The sequence below is a fragment of the Lucilia sericata genome, unplaced genomic scaffold (genome assembly GCF_015586225.1).
Source record: "Lucilia sericata isolate MDLA Ls3-8-SP2 unplaced genomic scaffold, ASM1558622v1 Contig000138F_arrow, whole genome shotgun sequence".
NCBI lineage: Eukaryota > Metazoa > Arthropoda > Insecta > Diptera > Calliphoridae > Lucilia > Lucilia sericata.
In genome coordinates this window covers 248,290-275,539 of record NW_023994170.1, presented here as the reverse complement: position 1 = coordinate 275,539, position 27,250 = coordinate 248,290, and the positions used below count along the sequence as shown (strand labels likewise).

The following is a 27,250-nucleotide window of genomic DNA, read 5'->3' as shown; positions in this document are numbered from 1 at the left end:
CTGATAGTTATATCGTACATCTCGCAGCTTATCCATCTGTTTCTTAGCATGTGGTTGATCCAGTTTCGGAGCACCCGGTCAACATAAAACTGGCCTAGGGATTGGATAAGAGTATCAGTGTGCACGTTATTGAAGGCGCCTTCGATGTCAATGCATACCGCCAGTGTATACAGTTTGCTATCAATGGATGTACCTATGTAGTGGACAACTTCGTTTAAAGCGGTTTCCACCGATCGTCCCTTTACATAAGCATGCTGCTTAAATTTTAGGTCTTTGTCGGGTATACTGCTTTTCACCATACTATCAACTATCCGTTCCAAAGTTTTAAGTAGGAAGGACGTAAGACTTATCGGTCGATAAGACTTAGGTGTCGAATAGCTAGGTTTCCCTGGTTTAGGTATAAATATTACCCTTGCATCCTGCCATTTAATAGGTGAATATTTGAGACAGATGTACGGAAACCAGTCCCACCTCCATCTGTAAGAGTGCCGGGAAAATGCCATCCGGCCCTGCAGCTTTATAGGGAGCGAAGCTCTTGATTGCCCCTTTAACCATATCAGATGTAATTGCAATTTCCGTGTTAGCCTTCCCTTCGTATAATATAAGGATTTTTAACAATGTCACTTAAATGGGTTAAATAGATATTTTGAACACATATCCCTATACATATTAATGTATGTATGCATAACGTTGATATAAATCTAATATTTTAAATATATCTACAGTTAATGCCCGGCAAAGAATGTAATTCTAAAACGGAAAACCAAGTAGAATTTTTTACACATCTTTTATAAACAAATTAAAACATTATTTTTTTAATGTAAAATTATTGTAAAATATTTTTATTTGAAACTTTCCTTAAGATAACATGTGCAGTGTTGGTAGATAGCACAAATCATGGTGGGATTTACGTTCATATAAAACTTACTTATGGCTATTTTTAACACAATACTATTGTTTATACAGTGAGTTATGGACTTTTAATTAATTTTCTGAAAAATTACTTTGTATGGTTGCTAGGGTAAAAGAGAAATAAGAGAACAAGTTTTTCCAAAAATTTGTTTTTTAAATAACTATTTCCTACTATTCCCCAAAATTGGGGACATAGTTCATTATCGGTTTGGGGATTTAGTTCATTGGGGACTTCGTTCGTAGCGCCCTTTTAAATAGATTGATAGTCCCCCGAATTCGGAGACTTACGCCATTGTCAAATAACCAATTTTAAAATTAAAAAAGCCCCAACAATATGATATAACTCCCTTTACAGAAATTATATAACGTCCGATTTTTGGGAATTCATTTGATATTAAAATAAAATATCCTAATATGTATCCTATAATATGCCCAATAAGTATTTCCAAGAAGGACTTCGCGTAATAAATATCTTCTAAATTGTTGTTTTCTCAACAAATTTTAGAAGTTATTTAATTTTTGGTTTGGGGAGTTATTTCGTGGGGATCTATGTATTTCATGGCACCAAATATCTCGCCAAAAGTGAATTAATTCTCCGAATTTCGTTACTGTTGCTTTCTGAACAAGTTTTTGGGTAGTTATTTCATTTTGGTTTATTTTGAGCATCCATATATCTGAATTCGATATAGGGACGCTTTCCACTTACATATGGGAAATTCTCTTTTAATTTAGATTTTAGAGTTAAAAAATATGAAATTTTTTAATAGAACATCAACTATAATATAGGTGAATATTGTCTGACATCTTAGAATTACAATTATCTTCTTGTGAATAATTTTTTGCAAAAGCCGGTCAAAATTATAGCGGTTTAAAGTTTAAAAAATTCCCAAAATTACGTTTATACCTGAAACTCAAAAATATAAGCATGGATATAACCCGCAACGAAGGACCAAAAATACAAATGAAATTAACCCAAATATTTGAACTTTTTATGATATTTTTTCAAAATTTCAACGAAAAGATCACATTTCTCATGATTGTGAAACTTTCCTTATGAGCTCACAAAATTTTGTTCAAATCGGCGACTTCGGGAAAAATCTTTTAAATTTAAAATGGAATTACTCTATATGGAGGTTTTATGGCTTAGCACTTCTTCGTTAAAGCTATACATAGTATTGTGTATGTTTTCTATTCATTTTAGTAAGCTCAACATTATTCTTGGTTGTCGACCATGAAGTAATTCTACTGGTGATTTATCGTTTTCCATCGGTGTTGATCGATATGTTGACAAGAAACTTAGTAAGGACTCATCTATGTTTTTTCCAGATTCAATATTTTTTTTTAATGATGTTTTGAAAGATCGAACAAACCGTTCCGCTTGACCATTAGAAGCTGAATGAAACGGCGCTGTAGTTAGATGTGTAACCCCATTGGAATTACAAAATAGTCTAAACTCCTCTGCAGTAAATTGAGGCCCATTATCTGACACTATTACTTCTGGGAGACCTTCAATTGCAAAAATATTTTTCAATGTATTAATTGTAGCAGATGTTGTTGTGGAATTCATTTTAAAAACATAAGGATAATGAGAAAAAGCATCAACACATATGAACCATGACGAATTTTTTAATGGACCTGCGAAATCTAAATGAATTCGCTGCCAGTAAATGAACTGAACTCTTTTGTAGGCATAGAAAGTACAGATGAACATGGTGAACATTTTAAAATTAAATTTTTAATTGCCTTGTCAGTTTAGACTATTTTGTAATTCCAATGATGATTGTGTTGATTCATAGGTCTCTGCTATGTTGATGACTTCCTCCAAAGATGGGTTTTGTTTTTGTAAAGCGGCAGTTCTTACTATTTCATGTGACGTATTTCATTTGACAATTTTTGCATGTAAATGAACAATTTCTAGGTAATCCCTTCAATTCAAGTAACCATTTTGCATAAGACTCACCTTCTTGCATCAATCTGTTGTAAAACTTAAATCTTGCTAACGTGAACTTTCGATGCATAATATTGTTCCAGCTTACAAATGATTTCTTGAAAAGTTTTGGTTTGAAGTTTTTCTGTTCCGAACAATTTGCTTGCCAATTCAAATAAATCTTTACCCATCCACGATAAAAAGTAGGACTTCATTTGGTCGCCGTCTTAGACATCATACGCTTTAAAATGTTCTTTTAGTTGATTGGAATAAGCAGAAAAATTGTCTGAACTGATCTCAAATTTGGAAAAAGGCGGAATGTTCTTCTTCGGAGTTGTGTTAACGTTATTCATATAACGTGCAAAAAAATCTTGTTGTTGTTCAAGCAATTGTTGTGCCCAAGTTTGCTGATCCTTAAGCATTTGGGCAAATTATTTTTCCATTTTTATAAAAATTTTCCTCGTCGCCAATTATTGTGTATGTTTTCTATTCAAATTTTATTCACAACTCAACAAAATATTTTAAAATTCAAAAGCAAATTAAAATTACAATTTCAATGAAAATATGATTAACAAAATTTTAAAATATAAAAGTAAACACAAAGTAAATATATATCACATAGTGTATTTTGGTATGAAAAATTTTGCAATAAAAGGGGATTCAGAATATAATACGTTATATTGAGTTTTTAGTTATAACGAGGTTCGTTGAATCGATGTTTTGTATCTATTAACTAATATAATAAATATAAATTCATATTTTTGCATATGAATATAATACATATTTATTGAAGAATTCTAAAATTTAAAAATAAACTTTAATAAACATGATTTGCCTGATGGTCCACTAAATTTAATTTAAATTTATTCTCCTTACAAGAACTTGTTACAATGATTGCTAAATTTTTTAATTTTTCTCTTAAGTACGCTATTATTTTTCTTCACACTGACCTGTATTCTATGGCAAAGTGCAATCTACTTTTCAGCGCAATAAATATCTGTTGTAAAGAATGCCATACTAGTATAGGAGTATAAAAGCACTTTTAAAATTGTTTTATAGTTGTTGCCTGTTTAGAGTTGAATTTTAGAATTTGTGTTTAATATCGATGGCTGACGTACAGGTTGTTAACCAAAACAAGGCAACGCACAATGGTCAAAATCAGTGATGCGGGCATTAAGGTAAAATGTTTAAACTAAATAGGTAAATGTGTTGTATAGTTATTATATAACGATCTCTGTCATTTGTATCTCAAGTATGTATAAAAAAACAAAACTAGTTTTTCTTAAGATCCTGCCCATAAGATGCTAACGTATTAACAATTAATTATATTGCAATTACTTAAAACTTATTTCTTTACATGTCAAAAATAATAATTTACCTCTGTACTGCACAGTTTTGAATTTAATAATGCCACATTTCGTAATTTGGCCACTGTGCAAATATGAGCAAGCAGGAAACAAAATATTTCAACTCGTTGTTAAGTAGCAAGTGCATTGATATAAGTACATATATCGCACACCTAGTACAAAAGTGACACAACTCAAAATTTTATTTTTGCGTTTTTATATTCTTTAAGCCCTAAGTTTAAGCCTTAAACTATACACAAGATACTAGTTTAACTCTACAAAAATAATAGTGTATTTTGTTGTTATTAACTGTTCAAGAAAAAAAACGTTATGTCTTTCTTTATCTTTCAGAATTTGTAAAAAATTTTTTTCCTTTTCTTAAAAAAAATTTTTGAGTTGTGTCACTTTTGTACTGGGTGTGCGATATGTATGTACATTAGGGTGGCCCCTTTTGTATGGAGAAAAAATAAGGTGTCAATGTTCCCAACTAAAATTAAAGTTTAATTGATTCTAAGATACCATTTCTCAAAATTTTTGTCCTGGAGTCAGTATTTGGTAAGCTTGATCAAAGGATAAAAATATACTTTTTGAGTTTTTTATGATTTTTTTCATATTTCTTCCAAAAGAAAGATATGAAATATTTAATTTATCATTTGAAAGGTCCATGAGAGACCCTTTAAATTCCATATCAGAAAATTTTCAGATTTTTTGAATTTTAATACAGATGAATTTAATATAATTCGTTGAAATTCCTCAATAATCCTCAATAAAATCTACGGAAACGGTTTTTTGGAGTTTGGAGTATACAAAATTGTGTTATGTCATTGAAATCGTCTCTCAATGATCATTCATATGATACTAAATTTGCATATAGTTTATTTGCAAGAAATATGAAAAAAATTATAAAACTTTAAAAAGGACCTTTTTATCCTTTGATCCAGCTCACCAAATATTGACGTCACAAACATTTTGAGAAATGGTATCTTAGAATTGAAATAGATTTTCATTTTCGGTGGGAACATCAGCAACTTCCACTTTGGGGCCCCCTAATATACATACATACCAGCAGTTTGGCCGGAAAGTCCCTAACTACCTATTTAACCTATTACCCAGGAAAAACTTACATTGAAAAGTAATGAGTTAAAAAGCTAATAAAACCTTTTTTCACTACTTCTTCATTAGCATTTTAAGTCATTATTTTAACATGGTGATGTCAATGGAGGCAAGTACTTCTACGCACGCTTACAAATAGGGAGTTAAAGAAGTACTTGCAATTTCTCTTACAAAACAGTTGTTGAGCAAGTTGTTTTGTTTTTTAATAATAAAAAAAGCCAGATGGAATACGAACCTGGGACTTCGGTTTATTAGTCAAATGTTCTAGACACTGCACCACTGCTTAGCTATTTTATTGCGCGTCAAATAATGGTTTTCACAAACAAAACTAATTTTATTTTTTGTAAAACACAATTCATAAAACGCAATTAAATAAAATGTGCAAACAAAATGACAAAGACGAAAATATAGTACTTATATATCAGATTATAAGAAAGTCATTACTAGAGTATTTCTAAGTAATGTAGAGGGTAAGTAGTAGTCATTGAAAAGTAAGTGGTTCTGGAAGTACAACCCATTACCGAGTTTTTGCTGGGTACTTAAGGTAACCCTAGCCACCGGCTATGCTACACAGATGACTAGCTATTTTAACATGTGCTTCTCAGCCAGAAAGCTAGTCCAAGGGATTCATTGCAAGGCAAATGTTTGCTTAATTTTGTTTTTAAGTGACCTCTCTTTAGATTACTTGAGGGCTGTAAAGTGATGACTATCTCCGACGGATTAGAGCCAACCAAATGGTAACACGTTAGTGAAAATGACTGTCTTTTTCGGATGCATTGACTCTTTGTCGAACTGCTGGGTATATTTATTTCGTACATTGATATATCCACATGTACATACATATGTACGTATATTTATATGTATCAGGTAAGTAGTATATTCTCCATGTATATCATGTAAAAATTTAAAAAAAAAAAAAAAACTTAATTGCTAAGAAATAGACAATAGAAAAATGTCTATGTATTTCGCTAATTTTGAACATGGATATCACAAAATCAAAATATATACATAATATATATGTACAATTTCGAGAAAAATGGCATCGAATCGTTGAAATTTTTCTTTTTTTTTAAATCGCTTGATTGAAAAACTAAAAACCATGAATACATATCGATGTTTTTTAATTCAAAATTCTCACAATGGCGTTAAATGTCGGCGCCATCGCACACTGTTGCCATAACATATTTTCGACCGCAAAAAGGGAACACGTAAATTGCATTATTCAGTAAAAAATGTAAAAAGTATTTTTTTGTTTGCTATTACGATCAGTTCATAAGTTATGCTAAGAAAAAACAGCATTTTATAACAACTACTATAATATACATAGGAGATAGGAGCACTGAATATTTCTCTAAGAAATAAATTGGGTGAATTTTGAAACGTCAAAAAGTTCACATATTTCCAACTGGCCTTTCTCAACAGGCGTCCCCACGAAAAACCTCCATTAAACAAAAATGAAATAACTCCCTAAAAATTTGTTCAGAAAGCAAAAACAACGAAATTTGGTGATTTAATTGGTTTTTTGGGGAGTTATTTCATTATGAAATAATCCTCTGGGGTACCTTGGACACCGGCTTCGCTAAGAATACACTCTCCCTGTATCAAAAATGTTCGGCCTTAGGCCGGTTATTTAGGAAATCTTTGCTAAGCGAAGCCGGTGTTGGTCATATTATAGAGTGGTAAATCCTTGCGTCCGGCAGTAGGGCGGTATTTAGGAAATATTTATTAAGCGAAGCCGTTGTTGGACATACAATAGAGTAGAAAGTTCTTGCGCCCAGCCGTAGGCCGGCTATTAATTTATTAAATTTGATGACTTATTTCATTTTTGTTTTGGGGAGCTATTTCGTGGGGAGTTATTTCATGACGCCTTCCCAACACAGTGCACCGCCTGGCTTCATGAAATAACTCCCCAAAACAAAATGAAATAACTCCTCAAATTTGGGGACTTATTTCATTATGAAATAATTCCCCAATTTAAAAATGAAAAAAGCCCTAACGAAATGAAATAACTTCCTAAATTAAAACAAGTAAGAGTGCTATATTCGGATGTGCCGAATCTTATATACCCTTCACCATAGTGTATTTAAAAATTCATTTTCCCGACTATATCATTATTATAGCAATAGCAAAACATAATGAACAACAACAACCCTAAACGATATAAACCACTGTTGCTATTTTCTCGTCAAATCTACCGATTTTTAATCCCATTTTGCTGGGAAAAATATGATTTAGCTATTAGCGGGAAATCTAGCGATTTTTCTTTAGATTTTAAGGCATTTTTTATTCATTTATATTTTGATAATATCGCTTAAAAGTTATTACGAATGACGATTTACATATATGTATGTATATAAAAATATGCATTCAATGTAAATTATTTGAGTTTTAGCTGTGTGTATTATACTTATTTTGAATGTTCTGAAGAACATAATTAGGAGCAAATATTTGTGCGTACAGGTAAAGTTATACGAAAAACTTTAAAAGGGGTATATTTTGTTGTACTCAATTAAAAAACGAATATTTAATTATTCTAGTCTTTTAGTAAATGAGTGATATGATAATAAAATTTACCATAATTCTAAAAATTAGTGAACATTGGAAATAAGTGACGAAAGGATCGATCCATAAAGTCCTAAAAATTTACAACATTTCTAAGGCGTATAGGGCCGCATATCGATATTGCAGATAAACTTCCCACAAAAGGAGTGTATAATAATAATCTTGGGTGCCCCGGTAGGCTAGTTGGTAGTGTGCTAGCCTGTCAGTCTGAGGGTTGTGGGTTCGATTTCCAGCAGAGATCCTGGTCTGCTACACTACAACGGTCGTATGGTTATCGTCACCCTGCTCGGTAAATTAGGTAAGAATATAATTTGTAATTATAAATAATACTCTTATGCTGAAAATAAAGGATCGATCCATAAAGGCCAGCATTTCGAAATTCAATTTATCTTTACAACATTTCTAAAGCAATCTGTATAGGGTCGCATATCGAAATTAACCTCAACTTGACATTTTTCCTAACCAAAAGTGAAAATATTTAACATAAAAAAAGATTTGTTTGTTATAAGATGTGTTTGTATCACTATCCCATTCCTACGTATGTATATAGATTTTAGCGATAAATCGCTGACTTTTTAGAATAATATAAAAAATCTGAAAAATTTAGCTAGTTTTTTTTAGATATTTGTTTTCAGAATCATATAATAAATATTATTTTGACGATTTATCGCTAAATTTTTCAAAATGTCTTGAATTTAGCTATTTTCTAGCTATTTTTCAGTCGACTTTAGCGATATTTTTGGGAAAAAAGTTGGCAACAGTGATATAAACACACAAAAAATAAAATAAACAAGGCAGTAAAACCAACAGACATCCAAACATACGAAACGAAATACAGAAAAAAACAAAAACAAAATACACAACGCAATGAAACCAACAGACATCCAAACATATGAAATTCAATACACCAAGAAAACAAAAATAATATACACAGCCATCCAAACATACGAAATTGAATGCACCAAGAAACAAAAACAATATACACAATGCAATGAAACACACAGCCATCCAAACATACGAAACGAAATACTCAAAAAACAAAATACAAAGGCAATAAATAAGCATTGTTGTTGTTGTTTATTTTTTATGAAATTTTCAGAGGTTGTCTCGGATTTTTGCTTATATCTCCGTTGTTAATGAACGGATTTAGCTGATTTCAAATAGGAAACTTCTCGAAAGCATGTCTGATAGAATTATTGAAGATTTGGGGTCTTCAGAAAACTGATTTCAACAGACAGACAGACGGACATGGCTTAATCGACTCCGCTATCTATAAGGATTCAGAATATATATACTTTATGGGGTCGGAAATTATATTTTGGAAATTACAAACGGAATGACAAACTTATATGTATATACCCTTCTCACGAATGTGAAGGGTATAATGAAATAGCACCCCATTGTTGGCGATTTATTTCATATGAAAAAAATCCCTTATTTTAAAATGAAATAAGTTTCCATTTAAAAATTCGACATCTAGGTATAGAAAATAACAAATTGAATTGAGTCAAGGATTTATCACTCTATCATTTATATGTAGAACACCGGCTTCGCTTAGTTAAGATTTCCTAAAGAGCCGGCCTAAGGCCGTACGCTCTTGATACAGGGAGACTGTATTCTTATCGAAGCCGTTGTCCAATATACCTCAGAGGATAAAACCCTTGCGCCCGGTCGAAGGTCGGCTATCAAACATATATTTTTTTATTTCGTGTGATAAAAGTAATATAATGAAATAACTCCCCAAAAATATTTTTATTGATTTATTTCATTTTTTGAATTTTGAAGAATTATTTCATAATTAAATAACTCCCCATTTTAAATGTGAAATAATGCCCCAAAAAGCGATTTAAATCCCCAAATTTCGTTGTTTTGCTTCTGAACAAATTTTTAGGGAGTTATTTCATTTTTGTTTTGGGGAGTTATTTCATGACGCAATTTACTTTTTTGTTTTGGGGAGTTATATCGTCACCTAAAATGCAAAAAGGCGTAATAACCAAAAATTTTAAAATTGACTTTTTGATTAAAAATGATGTCATATGTCAAACAATGGCACTTGTTTATATCGAAAATTTCCGATTTTGCATTAAAAATTATTTTTTTAGATTAAATATCGAAAACTTTAAAGTATTTTCCGCGGAAAATTTTTTAACACACGGGAAAATGTGGTATACTTTTTCGACGTAGTTTTTTTTATACTCTATGCTTAATGGATAGGGCCGAATTGAAATTTTCAAAAATTGTATAAAAGTAATAACCCTAATGTACATGTAAATGTATGATGCTAAAATCTTACTCATATAATGTAGAATTTTCAAATAAAAAGTTCAAGTTGTGGAAGAGAGAAAAACAAACTTATGCACTATAACTGAATCGAATTAAAAACGAAGCGATTAATTCTATGAACACAAATTGAGTACATAACAAGTAAGAGTGCTATATTCGTCTATGCCGAATCTTATATACCCTTCACCACGGTGTGTTTAAAAAATATCAATTCTATAAAATTTTAATTTATTTCACAGACAGACGGACAGACAGACAGACGGGCGGATAGACAGACGGACGACATAGCTTAATCAACTCCGCTGCCTATAAGGATCCAGAATATATATACTTTATGGGGTCGGAAAATTATATTATAGAAATTACATACGGAATGACAAACTTATATATACCCTTCTCAGAAGGTGAAGGGTATAACAAGTTACAACAACAAAAAAATACATTCATTAAACCAAAAATGTTGAGATTAATATTTCAACCATTATTTATATTTATACTTTTGGTTAAACTTATCCTTGCATACTCGGTATACTTTTCCTTTTATTTAATTTCAATTAACCATACATTTTCGTTTTAACTAAAATATTAAAGACTAAACGTAGAAAATTTTTAAATTATTCGGGGGAATAAGGGATTTTATTTAATTTAAAATATTAAGTTTGTTATTTATGCATTTCGCTCGACGTGTTTTGGAAAATATCAAATTTTAATCAGCACACAAAAGAACGAAATATCTTAAACCGGCAAAAATTTTAAATCAGAATAAAACATTGTTCCGATCAATTTAAACACGACACTTTTTTTGATTTCTTGTATATTTATGTCTTTGAAAATTGTTGTCAATTACTTACAATTAGTTTAATAAATGTTTGTTTATTATATACATGTGTATATTTATTTATTCTAAAGATAAAAGCAAAATGCAAGCATTAACTACTGATTAGGTTTTATTTTTTTATTAACACATTTAATTAAATTAAAAATATTTTTCAACAACTCAATGATACGATTTTGACAAACGTAGAAGTATCACTGCTTATTAAAATCAAATTGTTTCAGTATATTCATTGTAAGACTTAAAAAATTCTTATCACCAATTCACGCTACGTTATCATTATTACGTCATTAATAACAAAATATGTAAAAACACTTAAAACGTTATCAATAAGTAGAAATGCCGCTGCGAAGAGGTTCAAAACCGCATTATGGTGGAAAAAGTCGCTTGGTTCGGTACGAAATTATGCTGAATTGTAAACAGCTTATATGTATGTAAATTAGGGTGGCCCCAAAATGTAAGTTGCTGATGTTCCCACCGAAAATGAAAATTTAGTTAGTTTTAAGCTACTATTTCTCAATATTTTTGTCCTGACGTCAATATTTGGCGAGCTGGATCAAAGGATAAAAATATCCTTTTTGAAGGTTTTTATGACTTTTTTCATATTTCTGGTAAATAAACTATATGTAAATTTAGTATCATATGAAAGGTCTTTGAGAGAAGATTTTAATGACACAATTTTGTATACGACTCAAAAATTATTACAAATGTTGTAATTTAACTAAAATATTAACACAATTTATCCGAAACAGCCACTTACTTGTTGCGCTTGTTTCGTAAATAACGGTTTGTACGTTATTGTTTACATTATTTTGCAATGTTTAGGTAGCGTACACAAGCTTTGATAAATTCAATTAAAATTCGATCTAGATTGAATTTTTAAAAACGGAAAAAACCGTTTCGGTAAATTTTATTAAGGATTATTGTGTATTAATTTTAACGAATTATATTAAATTCATCAGTGTTAAAATGCAAAAAATCTGAAAATTTTACGAAAAATTTTAAATTGTTGATTACTTTTACTGTTACACAAAATTTTCTGACCATTTAAATTGTCTTTTAAGGACCTTTCTTATGATACCAAAATTTTATATCTTTTCTTTGGAAGAAATGCGAAAAAATTATAAAAACCTCAAAAAAGGACCTTTTTACCCTCTGATCCAGCTCACTAAATATTGACTCCAGGACAAAAAGTTTGAGAAACGGTATTATAGAATCAATTAAACTTTAATTTTAGTCGGGAACATCGACACCTTATTTTCCATAAAAACGGAAACACCCTAATGTACATATGTATCTATGTATATACAGTGTCTCACATAAGTATTCGAATTTAGGTGTACTTTTAAAAGAAACATAATTTAATAATATTTCTTGTGTGTAAAATTAATAATTAAATTTGATATATTGTCTAGAGAGTCCTAAGGTTTAATATCACACTCCTTAAAATTTGGATAAATTACATTTACTTAAATAAATTAAACTTTTTTAAAAAAAAGTCCAAAAATTAACTCACAAAAGTATTCGAATTTTTCCTGTATTTCATATATGACCTTATTTTATGAAACACAAAAATTAGAATCGAATGGTCTTTTTGCTTAAAATTGTTTTAAGGGGTTACTATCAACCGAAAGGATATATTTTTGACCCACAATTTTGGGGCATTTGTACTGTAGTGACGTCATTTGTTTTTAATTATATACTTTTGTTATGTTTTTAATAACTTGTAAAAAAAATATTTTTAAACAAGCAAACATTGTTTTTCGTTTTATATGTAAATTTTCATTTTGAAATTATTAAATAAAAAACTTTTGTTAAATACACATTAAAATAAAAAAACCTTTATTAAAATCACTATATTGGCGATCCTGCTTAATAAAATTATGAACTAATAAAATAACAAACATATTGTGCAACTATAGTCTTAATAAAATATTACATTTGACTTGGAATTTATACCTAATATATATATGTATATAAATAAGGCATATTCATGAATAATTTGGAGATCAAATCTAGAAGATAATTGTCTTTATATAACTACATATCTTCAAGATAAATTATAAAGATAATTACAATCAACAAATTTTTAAAAGCAAATTTGGGCGAATGGTTCACAACATTTATTTACTGTTATTAATACAAAATTGCTACATTGACTTATATTGGAGCTTTAAAATCAAGAATATATTTCTCAATTCCTTGGATTACCATTAAAAACAAGAATATATTCTCAATTCCTTGGATTACCATTAAAACTGAAAAGCTAAACTCCAGTTTATCAAAAGATAAGTCTATAAATAATATTAAATACTTTATACTTAAAAATACACTAAATTCAAATATTTTTCTGTTAATTACATACATTAATTATAATTGTGTTATTATTTTACAAGATTATATACGTATTTTGATTGTAAACGTCACTACAAACCTAAATCATGTACAGATCTCCAGTTAGGGCAACCGTACAAGAGACACAAAACTCTTCTAACAATAATACTAATACAGATAATGCAGGCAATCCGAACGACAATAATAATGATAGGAATAACACATTTTGCTCTACTAACAATAATAACGACAGGGATAACTCTGGTAATATCATTAGAGATGTTGAAACAGAAGTTTGTGCTACATCGGTAAAATTACCATCTTTTTGGAACGAACACCCTGAAGCGTGGTTTATACATGTAGAAACAATGTTCAGAAATAAACGAATTCAGAATGATAATTCCAAATATGAACATATTATTATATCACTTCCACAAGAAGTTATTATGTCAGTCATAGATATAGTGCAAAATCCTCCATTAGAAAACCGTTATTTAACTTTAAAGAGTAAGCTTTTAGAACGCCACTCTTTAAGTGAACAAAGAAAGCTGGATAAACTACTTTCAGATTCAGTAATAGGAGATCGCAAACCTTCAGAATTTTATAGGTATCTTTTACAATTAGCTGGTCGTAATATAAATTCTGAATTCCTTAAAAATGTTTGGCTTAGAAAACTTCCAAAAGCACTTAACATAGCACTAGTTGGTTCCAATGTTGTTAATACTGAAGATTTATTAAAAATAGCAGACAATATATGGGAAGTATCAAGTAAAACTGAAATATATAATGTTGAACCAAATCATAATATTCCGAGACATTCAAATATTGATACAGTAGTTGAAAATTTAGTGAAGGTTACTTCTGCAATGTGCGAACAATTTAACAAATTATCATTGGAAATTTCAGAAGTTAAAAATTCTTTTCAGACATTTCGACCAACATTTTCTAATCGTAGTAGAAGTAGGTCCAGAAGTCGACAGACAAAACGAGATTGGCTTTGCTATTTCCATTATAGATTTGGAAGTAAAGCTAGAAAATGTGTTCAACCATGTTCCTATAGATCTGACAATAGGAAAACTAAATAATCCTATTATTTTGGCGACTGATAATAGAGATGATAATTCGACACGTCGTCTTTTTACGTATGACTTAGAAAATAGACTAAAATTTTTGATTGACACTGGAGCAGAAATTTCGGTGATACCTGTATCCAAATTTAAACAATTTAGTCGTAACTCGGATATAACATTAACCGCTGCAAATGGTTGTACAATTAAAACATTTGGCACGAAAATTTTGAAAATAAATTTAGGTCTAAGGAGAGATTTCACGTTTGTATTTACTATTGCCAACATTACCAGACCAATAATAGGCGCAGATTTTTTAACAAAGTTTGGACTTTTAGTTGATCTTAGAAATAAGAAGTTGTTTGATCCTCTTACTAACTTATCTATTGATACAATTGAAGCTTATACTAGAGTATCTCTTCCAAAATTATTTTCAATAGAAAATAAGTACATTAATATTTTAAAGGGTTATCCATCCATCACAGCGACTCCAGACTATAACAAAGTAGTTAAACACTCTACAGTTCATAAAATAGACACATTTGGTCCACTTCCTTTTTCAAAACCTAGACGACTTGATAAAATCAAATACAAAATAGCTAAAAATGAGTTTGAAATTTTAGTAAAATCAGGAATATGTAGACCTTCAAATTCACATGTAGCATCACCACTACACCTCGTTCCAAAGAAAGAGCCTAACAATTGGCGTCCTTGCGGTGATTATAGGAGATTAAATGTTGTAACCATACCTGATAGATATCCATTACCACATATTCAGGATATTAACATAGACTTAAGAGACAAACATATATTTTCAAAATTAGATCTAGTTCGTGCGTATCATCAAATTCCGGTCGCGGAAGCTGATATACCAAAAACCGCCATCACAACACCTTTTGGATTATATGAATTCGTAAGAATGCCTTTCGGTCTTAGAAATGCTGCACAAACATTTCAACGTTTTATTAATGAAGTGTTTTCTGGGTTAGACTTTGTATTTGTTTATTTAGATGACGTTCTAGTAGCCAGTAATGACGAAAATCAACACTGTGAACATTTAAATCTTGTTTTTGATAGATTATCTAAATATGGTTTAAATATTAAAATGTCCAAATGTATTTTCGGTGCAACAGATATAGATTTTTTGGGATACAACATTTCCTTTGAAGGTATTAAACCATCAAACGATAAAATTAAGGCTATTCTAGATTATGATAAACCGCGATCAGTAAAACAATTACAGAAATTTATAGGAATGGTTAATTATTATCACAGGTACGTATCTAACATAGCTGAAATGTTATGTCCAATCCATGACATGTTAAATGACGCTATTAAGAACAAAGTTAAGGTATTGACTTGGTTTGATAAGGCAGAAGAATCATTTAGGAAAATAAAACATAGTTTTTCATTAAAAGTAATGCTCAATCACTTTCACAATGACGCAACTTTATCATTAATGGTAGATGCTTCAAATATAGCAATAGGCGGAGTTTTACAACAGAAAGTTGGGGATATAATTGAACCATTAGCATTTTATTCAAAAAAACTTTCACCAACTGAGATTAAATACAGCTCATTTGATAAGGAATTACTAGCAATTTATTTGAATATAAAACACTTCAGACATATGTTGGAGGGAAGATCTTTTATTGTATATACAGATCACAAACCATTAACGCATGTAATTAACTCTCAAGTTGAACGAAGCCCACGACAAACACGGCATTTAGAATATATCGCACAGTTTACGACGGATATACGTTATATCAAAGGAGATAATAATGTAGTCGCAGATGCTCTTTCCAGAATTCCTGAAATAGAGTCAATCGAAGCTGATAATTTTAGTGTGGTTAGATTATCAAAAGAACAAGAAACAGATTTAGATTTACAGAAAATATTAAGTAATGATAACAGTTTGTACAAATTAAGGAAAATTTTCATGCCAACACGTAATGTCTTCATTTGGTGCGAAGAATCAGGGCATAAACCACGACCATACATTCCACAAAATTTAAGAAGGGAGATTTTTGATAAATTACATAATATTTCACACCCAGGTGCAAGAGCTTCCAGAAGGTTAATTACGTCTCGTTATTTCTGGCCATCAATGAAAAAAAAATATAAATCAATGGGTTTCAAATTGTTTAAATTGTCAAAGGGCTAAAGTACATAGACATGTTAAAACAAAAATTGAAAAGATTCCAATACCCGAAGGAAGATTTTCACATATACATATTGATATCGTTGGTACATTACCTGTATCAAATGGTTTTCGATACATATTAACAATAATCGATAGAACTTCACGTTGGCCGGAAGCATTTCCGTTGAGGGATATTACAGCTAAGAATGTAGCTTATAAATTTATTAATGAATATGTTTCAAGATTTGGAGTACCTAATCAGATAACTAGTGATCAAGGTACACAATTTACTTCCGCAATATTTAAAGAAGTTACAAATGTATTAGGTATTGACAGAATTGTAACCACTGCTTATCATCCACAGTCAAACGGTATAGTGGAACGTTTTCACAGACAATTAAAGTCTTCAATTTTAGCAAGAGGAAATGCAACCAACTGGTCAGATGAGTTGCCTTTGATTCTGTTAGGTTTGCGATCCGTAGTTAAAGAAGATATTGAAGCATCAGCAGCTGAAATGGTTTATGGTCAATGTTTAAGATTGCCTTGCGAATTAGTGGTGGATTCTGGACAAACAGTTAATAGTTCTCCATTTTTGGATAAAATTAGGAAATATTTTTCTGAAGTTCGTAACAATATTTCTCATCATAGAAATACAATGAAAACATATACACTTAAACACCTAAAGGACTGTAAATATGTATTTGTGAGGCATGATTCAAAGAAACTAGGATAATCTTATCCTTATGAAGGACCATTTGAAGTACTAGAAAAGAGTTCAAAATTCTTCAAAATTAGATTTAATTCAGTGGTTAAGAATATCGCAATAGATAGATTGAAACCAGCATTCATTGAAGACAAAACTCTAACAACTAACACAAAGAAATCTGTAACTTTTGCTTTAGACGAAATTTTTCCGAAGGGAGGGCAATGTAGTGAAGTCATTTGTTTTTAATTACATATATACTTTTGTTATGTTTTTAATAACTTGTAAAAAAAAATATTTTTAAACAAGCAAACATAGTTTTTCGTTTTATATGTAAATTTTCATTTTGAAATTATTAAGTAACAAGTAAGAGTGTTATATTCGGCTATGCCGAATCTTATATACCCACCATCAAACCTCGTTTGACTCGAATGAAACTTACTTATGTCGAATTTCATCTATATATTCGTATTATTAGGCCAGTTATAAGCGTTAAAGGAATTTTCTGAAGGGGACCTTATATGGGGGGTAGGGTCAATCATGGACCGATCAACATAAAATTTTTTAGATAGATTTTGACTCGTATGAAACTTACTTATGACGAATTTCATCTATATACTAGAATTTTTAAGCCAGTAATGAGCGTTAAAGTCATTTTCTGAAGGGGACCTTATATGGGGGGTAGGGTCAATTATGGACCGATCCTCATAAAATTTTGCACAGTGATTTTGGATCACAAGAAACTTACTTATGTCGAATTTCATCGCTATATTCGTATTTTTAAACAAGTTATGGCTGTTAAAGCTGCTTTTCGAGGGCCACTTGTATGGGGGCTATCCGAAAACGTGGACCGATATTGCCCATTTTCAATACCAAACAAACCTTACCTATAAGAAATATTTATGTGAAATTTCAACCCTCTAGCTCTTTCCATTCGGACTCTATCGTGCTTTCAACAGACAGACAGACAGACAGACGGACGGACAGACATGGCTAGATCGTCTTAGAATTTAATGAGGACCCAAAATATATATACTTTTGTGGGTCTATGACCAATATTTCGATGTGTTACAAACGGAATGACAAAATCAATATACCCCCCATCTTTTTTGATGGTGGGTATAAAAAACTTTTGTTAAATACACATTAAAATAAAAAAAAACCTTTATTAAAATCACTATAGTACCATCTTTTTATATAATATCATGAAAATTACGATTTTTGACTATAATTGCCATTTTTTCCTTTTTTCCAGAGATAAAATCAAAATTTAATATTGGGATTTAATAGATTCCTTGAGGTATCTAAATGTAATAATTTTTGTTATAACGCTCTTCTGTTTCTAATTGAGTTATCTGGATCTTAAGTCCCTTTTCGTACCACTAGGATCGATATTTTCCGACAAAGTTGGCTAGTATATATTATTGTAGATATTAGCACTAATATATTTTAAATTTTCAAGACATCTTAGCGGTATACAACTCCAAAACATGCCTTAACAAAACGTCATCCTATACAGTAGATTTCAGTTTTTACTACTCATAACATTCACGATTATGTTGGCCATTACAACAACACTGTATGTCCAAAATGTTGGGTTTATTTTTATCATTGTAGATAATATTTAAACAGATATCAATATTTTTGAGTTACACCATAATGATATGGTGACATTCAGCCTGGAGGCCATTGGTTATAAAAAGAATGATTCCACTATATTGAATGGCGTTTCTTCGAGGCATGCTTTGGAGTTGTACACTTCCACAATATATTGAAAACTTAAAATGTATAACAGCTGATATCTAAAACAATATATAGAAGACAAGTCTCCGAAAATTATTGACCCTAGTATTATAAAAATGGTTTGAGTTCCAATAAATTGAAATAGCGATAGAAGAATGATTCCAATAATATATCTTGGAACGTTTAAATACAGATTCTTGTAACAAAAAATATTATTTTTAGATACCCCAAAGGGGTATATTAAATCGCAATAACAAATTTTGGTTTTATCTTTGGGAAAAAGGAGAAAAAAATACAAATATTGCCAAAGAGCGTACGTCCTTAGTCCGGCTCTTTAGGAAATATTTACTAAGCGAAGCCAGTGTTGGACATATGATAGAGTGGTAAATCCTTGCGTCCTGCCGTAGGCCGTCTATTTAGGAAATATTTATTAAGCGAAGATGTTGTTGGACATACCATAGAGTAGAAAGTCCTTGCGCACGGCCGCAGGCCGGCTATTAAGGAAATCTTTATTAAGCGATTAAACTGAAATGTATTAAACTTTGAAGCTCCACTCGAAAGTATGAGCGGCCTACTTATTTTAGAAATGTCACTAAAACCGACTTGTTCCATAATTTGTTATTTTTTATCTCTAGATGTCGAATTTTTAAATTGGAACTTATTTCATTTTGAAGTAATCTTATACCGGAGATTATATTTACTCATAAAGCCGTCGTTTAAAAAAACACAATCGCACTATTTTCACTGTAACTACTTTTCTTTAAACACTTCAAATCATTTCCAACCCGTCCGGTAAATTAAACTAGGCAAGGAAGGCATAAAGCAAAGTGATTTTATTCATGCAACTGGCGCTGCTTTTATACTCATTTTAATACATTGTTGTAAATTATAAGTAGTGATCAGAATACAAGAACATGGTTATATAAAAGTGTAATAACAAAGAAATCATAGAGTTGCATTTTATAAAGTCCGTTAAATTTGAATAGTATACGTTAAATTAAATAAATTGTGATCAGACGAACAGAGTTGTATAAGAACTAAATTACATAGTTGCATTTGACTAAAATCAGTTAAATTCAAAAATGAACATGGAAAGTTAAATTTAAACAATGAAATAATATTATGGATGTTTGAAGTTAAGAAAAATGAATAAATAAATAATGAACTGCTTCAATTTTAAATTTAGGAATTTGTTTCATATGAAATAAATCCCAAAAAATGGGGTTTCATTTTAATTTAGAAAGTTATATCATTTTGTTGGGGCTTTTTTTCATTTTTAAAATTTAAGGAGTTATTTCATTTTTGTTTTGGGGAGTTGATTCGTGGGGAGTTATTTCATGACGTCATAAGAAAGTGGCGTCATGAAATAACTCCCCAAAACAAAAATGAAATAAATCCCTAAAAATTTGTTCAGAAAGCAAAAACAACGAAATTTGGGGTTTTCATTCGTTTTTTGGGACATTATTTCACATTTAAAATGGGAAGTTATTTCATTATGAAATAATTCCTCAAAATTCAAAAATGAAATAAATCCCTAAAAATATTTTTGGGGAGTTATTTCATTATATTACTTTTATCACACGAAATAAAAAATATATGTCTGATAGCTGGCCTACGGCGGGACGCAAGGGTTTTATCCTCTGGGGTACATTGGACACCGACTTCGCTAACAATACACTCTCCCTGTATCAAGAGTGTTCGGCCTTAGGCCGGCTATTTAATCAAAGCCGGTGTGGTCATATTATATAGTGGTAAATCCTTGCGTCCGGCCGTAGGCCGGCTATTTATGAATAATTTATTAAGCGAAGCCGTTGTTGGACATACCATATAGGAGAAAGACCTTGCGCCCGGCCACAGGCTGGCTATTAAGGGAATCTTTATTAAGCGAATAAACTGAAATGAATTAAACGGCGCTGCGAATTATGGCCCCAAAACATAAAACGAAATATGGCCCCAACAAGGATAGAGGAAACAAAAACACGAATTTTTTGTTTTTTTTATATATTTTTCAACATTTTTACATTTGGGGTAATACTGCATTTTGCAAAAAAATAAAAATGACCCCAATGTTGTGAAATGAAGAAATATTCCAAAACAAAACTTATTTCCTTTGGGGCTAATTTTCATTCTTAAATTTTGTAAAATACGTGAATATTAAAATATTAAAAAGGGACCTAAAAAACCATATAATAATTAGGGGTGATCTTTCATTATTACTACATATTTATTAATATTTTATAAAAAATCAGAACATTATCGCGCGATATTCTATACATAAAATACAACAAATATTATTACATAAAATATTTTTTTATTAAATCGCGCGATTTTAAAAAAAATATTTTATGTAATAATATTTATTGTATTTTCATAAAATGTTTGTTAATTTTGAACATTCTTGAAATATTTTTTGTAAAATTGCGCGATTTTACAACAAATATTTCAAGAATGTTCAAAATTAATAAACATTTTATAAAAATACAACAAAAATTATTAAATATGAAATATTATAAATATATTAGCATATATTTGAGGTGGGGTGTCAAAATGTCCATTGACGTTATGACACACCAAAAAGTTTCATAGTGTCCATGGACGTTATGACAATTTTTAAAAGTGTTATAATGTCCATTGACATTGTATCACTTTTAAAACAGAACTGTATTTGAAAATTTGTAAAGAATTTAAGAAAGGTACACTCTTACCCCCAAAGGAATTTATCCTAAATTTGGTGTATGTTGCATTTTGGTTTCCATTTAAAAAGTGTTCTGGATAACCGGCATTCGGCCGGGCGAAGGGGTTTTAAATTCTGGGGTATTTCGAATACCGGCTTCGCTAAATTAAGCCTTCTTTTGATAAATGGACTCTTTGAAATCCATGGACTTTATATTACATTGCTCATATGTCATACGTCCATGGACACTAGACTCAATTTAGTGAGTCATAACGCCCATGGAAAATATGACACTGGACTTTATGACACGCCACCTATGTTTGAATTAAAATTAAATGGGGTGAAATTTCATTTACGTTTTTGGGGTAATTGTTCATTACGAAAAATTAACCCAACATTTGGGGCCACTTTTCATTTCAACCTTGGGGAGATTTTTCATTAATTTTGGGGTGATTTTTCTTAAAAAATTTTAGGGTTATACTTCATAATGAATTTTGACCCCAACATTGGGGCAATTTTTCGTTTTATATTTTGGGGCCATAATTCGCAGCGCGGTATTAAACTTTGAAGCTCCACTCGAAAGTATTAGCGATCTACTTTTTTTTAGAAATGTCACTAAAACCGACTTGTTCCATAATTTGTTATTTTTAAATGGGAACTTAAGTATTTCATTTTAAAATTAGGGATTTGTTTCATATGAAATAAATTCCCAAAAATGGGGTGTTTTTCATTTTTAAATTGGGGAATTATTTTATAATGAAATAAGTCCCCAAATTTGAGGACTTATTTAATTTTTGTTTTGGGGAGTTATTTCGTGGAGAGTTATTTCATGACGCCAAATAAAGTGTCGGGAAGCACAGTGGGGCAGAATGGAAATTTTTTGCAAATAAATCTGGCATTTCTAAACGGCTGATCCGATCGGGATAAAATTTGGCGTGAGCGTAGCCAAGGAGTATTCGAGTTTAAGTTTTGAAGATGAACCCTGCAGATGCCCCAGGGACAGCGCTGTGGCGGCTCAAAGTAGGGTACCTACGACATGTAAAATTTTTAAACTCGTGCCATTTTTTTTTCACCCAAATACAAAGATTTTTATATTTTCTGAAAGCGCTCGACGAGATCTTGAAAAAACAGGCTTAGACATACTACTTATCTCTTATAATATCCGAATTATAGGCATTTAAAAATTTTGTGATACAAAATTTACCATACCTTAGTCCGCCTTTTTTTGAATACCAGGCGTAATGTTGGACCAAATGGACTCAATTTTTTCTTGTTAGTTAGACAACAAAATTTCCAATAATATACAAAAAATTTCAGATCAATATCATTTACAGATCCAGGGATAAATATGGACTAAGTTCTTGTAGCTATCTGCGACCCTATTAAAATTTTGATAGCGCTTTCAGAAAATATAAAAATCTTTGTGGGTAAAAAACAAAAAAATGGCACGAGTTTAAAAATTTTACATGTCGTAGGTACCCTACTTTGAGCCGCCACAGCGCCGTCCCTGGGGCATCTGCGGGGTTCATCTTCAAAACTTAAACTCGAATACTCCTTGGCTACGCTCACGCCAAATTTTATACTGATCGGATCAGCCGTTTAGAAATGCCAGATTTATTTCCAAAAAATTTCCATTCTGCCCCACTGTGGGAAGTGATATTCGATATAAAGATGTTTTATATGAACCAAAATCGGTCTAAAAGTTATTATGAACAATTTTATGAAAAACGGTCAATAACACAGTGATACACAGTATACTAATTCCATTTCGTTATAGTCCATAGAATACGAATATACGTTAAATCATTCCCGATCACTTCGTTTAGTTACTTTTTAAGAGCAAAAGATGTGAAAACGAGCTATTTTTGAAGTTTAAACTTTGAAAAATCGATTTTCAAATCTGATATTTTGTTTTAAGGATACAAGTGTTGTTTTTTAATCCAATAAAATAAATCCTAAATTTATGGTCAAATGTCTGAGATACGGCCATCAAAGTAAAAAACTCACACTTTTCTCACAATCCATATGAACATTTAGATAATTTATTTATTATCTGACAAAGTTGTTCGTAAAAAATTTAAGAATTTTAGATTTAAACGTTTTCCAGATATTCACATTTTTGTATTTAATTCATATGGGAGGTGTCACGCCCCCTATTTCTAGTCCTCCCATTTTTCCTTCAAATTGTTTATATGGATTTCAATGTTGCACGTACAAACTTTTAGAATTCTAGCTCTTATACTTTCCCAGATATACGATTTTTTTTATATTTTATTCATATGGGAGGTGCCACGCTCCTATTTCTAGTCCGCCAATTTATTACCCAAATGTTCACATGGATGACAAATTTGTTAGTGCAAAATTTCCTAAATATAAAAATGTTTGTATTTAATTCATATGGGAGGTGCCACGCCCCTAATGCTAGTCCTCCCATTTTTCCTTAAAATACTCATATGTCCATACAAATTTTGAGGACTCTAGTTGTACCATATTCCGAGATATTCAACTTTTAAGGAAGTGGGCGTGGTACCTCTCCCACTTGTAATTAAAAAATAAAAATTAGCCTATTGTTTCTTCCACATATAAAGGAACAGTGAAAATTTCAAGAAGATCGCTTAAGTACAAAGCAAATAAACAAACATACATTGCACAGTGGTATAGGAAAAAAAAAGAGGGAAATAATTCGGTAACTTCTAAACGGTTAATCCGATTTTAATGAAATTTGGTGTGCACAAAGAGGAGGTGTTGTCGAGTTTAGGTTTTGAATTTGGACCTTATAGGCCAACCAGGGGCCCGGCGGGGGGTCATCAAATTAGGACACCTCGGCTATGTTAAATTTTTAAAACGATCCTATTTCTTCATTTGAGTTCCGATTTAAAAAAAATTTCGTATATAGAATCTCCTCATCGAGCACTATAAAAAATGTTGTCATAGCAGTAAATTATCTCTTATAGTTTAGGAGATATTCGCATTTGAAAATTAAAATTTTAAAATTTTTACCGTCCTTTAGTTTTTTTTGATAATAGCAGGTCCAAATATTCCCGATTTTCGCCATTTTGTTTTATTCGCTTAACAACAAGTTTATATATCAAGCAGTGAAAGAATTATGTAAAAATCATGACTGAGTCCAAAGTTATAGGCATTTTAATTTAAAAAATTAAAAAAAGGCGATTTTTTGTCATTTTTTTGGGAAAAAAGTATCTTTTTCTTTTTAAGTTATCTAAAAAGTTTCTAAGAAGATGTATATAGAATTTATACTTTTTGGAAAGCTGACTTTACATAAAGTACGATAAATGAAACAAAACCTAAAAATTTTTGATACCGAGGGGACCAGGTCCATCCAAAAAAACCCTATTTTTTATGGAAAATTAAATTTTGAGCAAAAATTCTCAAATCGCATAGTCGATATCAAATTATAGTGACCTGTTTTATATGACCCAATATGTTCTTAATCATTTTGTAACGGGTTTCGATAACCCCGCCCCTGGTATGGATATAATAGGCAAGAAACTAAAAAATCCCATTTTTGGGATTTTTTAAAACTTTTTTGGGAATTCCGGGATTTCTAATAAGAAAATTCGAAATTTTGATTTAATTTTGGATTTTAAGTAAAAAAATCTACCTAACTGTAAAATTTCATCAAAAAATATTCATAAATAAAATTTTTATTGCAATTAGAAAAATTTGTATCTTCGCAAAAACTGAATAAAAAACATTTTTTAATTTTTTTTAAAAAAAGTATTCCGCGAATTTTTTAATTTTCAAAAATTATATACAGTTTTGAAAAATAGACAAAATTACCTTTCCATTGATATATAACATGCCTACCTAATGTTTTTTAAGTGACAAATTAATTAGGGAAAACTCAACATCTTTTAGAAAATTTGCCTAGCACTATTATTTTCATCCATAAGGTTAACTCTTAAATTTGTTACATATATGGATGAAAATAATAGTGCTAGGTAAATTTTCTAAAAGATGTTGAGTTTTCCCTAATTAATTTGTCACTTAAAAAACATTAGGTAGGCATGTTATATATCAATGGAAAGGTAATTTTGTCTATTTTTCAAAACTGTATATAATTTTTGAAAATTAAAAAATTCGCGGAATACTTTTTTTAAAAAAAATTAAAAAATGTTTTTTATTCAGTTTTTGCGAAGATACAAATTTTTCAAATTGCAATAAAAATTTTATTTATGAATATTTTTTGATGAAATTTTACAGTTAGGTAGATTTTTTTACTCAAAATCCAAAATTAAATAAAAATTTCGAATTTTCTTATTAGAAATCCCGGAATTCCCAAAAAAAGTTTTAAAAAATCCCAAAAATGGGATTTTTTGGTTTTTTGCCTATTATATCCATACCAGGGGCGGGGTTATCGAAACCCGTTACAAAATGATTAAGAACATATTGGGTCATATAAAACAGGTCACTATAATTTGATATCGACTATGCGATTTGAGAATTTTTGCTCAAAATTTAATTTTCCATAAAAAATAGGGTTTTTTTGGATGGACCTGGTCCCCTCGGTATCAAAAATTTTTAGGTTTTGTTTCATTTATCGTATTTTATGTAAAGTCAGCTTTCCAAAAAGTATAAATTCTATATACATCTTCTTAGAAACTTTTTAGATAACTTAAAAAGAAAAAGATACTTTTTTCCCAAAAAAATGACAAAAAATCGCCTTTTTTTAATTTTTTAAATTTAAATGCCTATAACTTTGGACTCAGTCATGATTTTTACATAATTCTTTCACTGCTTGGTATATAAACTTGTTGTTAAGCAAATAAAAAAAAATGGCGAAAATCGGAAATATTTGGACCTGCTATTATCAAAAAAACTAAAGTAAGGACGGTAAAAATTTTAAAATTTTAATATTCAAATGCGAATATCTCCTAAACTATAAGAGATAATTTACTGCTACGACGACATTTTTTATAGTGCTCGATGAGGAGATTCTATATACGAAATTTTTTTTAAATCGGAACTCAAATGAAGAAATAGGATCGTTTTAAAAATTTAACATAGCCGAGGTGTCCTAATTTGAGGACCCCCCGCCGGGCCATTGGTTGGCCTATAAGGTCCAAATTCAAAACCTAAACTCGACAACACCTCCTCTTTGTGCATACCAAATTTCATTAAAATCGGATTAACCGTTTAGAAGTTACCGAATTATTTCCCTCTTTTTTTTTTCCTATACCACTGTGCATTGATTTTTATATATGTATGTATATCAGCGTTGCCACTCACAATTTATTTGTCTTACCAAAGTTCCGTCAAAAAACTACAAAAACGTTCCAAAAACTACCAAATTTTTCCTTAGAGACAATTGCTTCTGTTTAGAGTTTCATTATTTTTAAAACTAATATGTAATATCAAACAATGATTTGTTCCAAAGAGTCAATGGTGTACTTTTACGTAATTAGACAAAATTTCCAAATACTTTCGTACTATATAGTTATGAAATACATAATTGCTGTTTTCGACAAAATTTTTACCAAAATCATTCCCGAGAAAGTAGTAATAGCATTATATTCGGCATCTATCGTATAAATTGAGGACTTTATGGATAAATCCTTTTATTATACTACGGTTAACTAATTTG

General features: G+C 30.4%; 1 protein-coding gene across 8 annotated transcripts in view; it reads right to left on the bottom strand.

The window, feature by feature from the left end:
* LOC119601033 overlaps positions 1-27,250 on the bottom strand; it is a 309,656-nt gene that overhangs the window by 62,011 nt on the left and 220,395 nt on the right. Inside the window, exon 1 of one of the 8 annotated variants that reach the window (XM_037951711.1) lies at positions 10,995-11,158. The exons of the other annotated variants lie outside the window; for them this stretch is intronic. The gene's annotated coding sequence lies outside the window, so the exon portion shown is untranslated. Of the gene's footprint in view, positions 1-10,994; positions 11,159-27,250 lie in introns of those variants that run through there. 8 annotated transcript variants of the gene reach the window in all.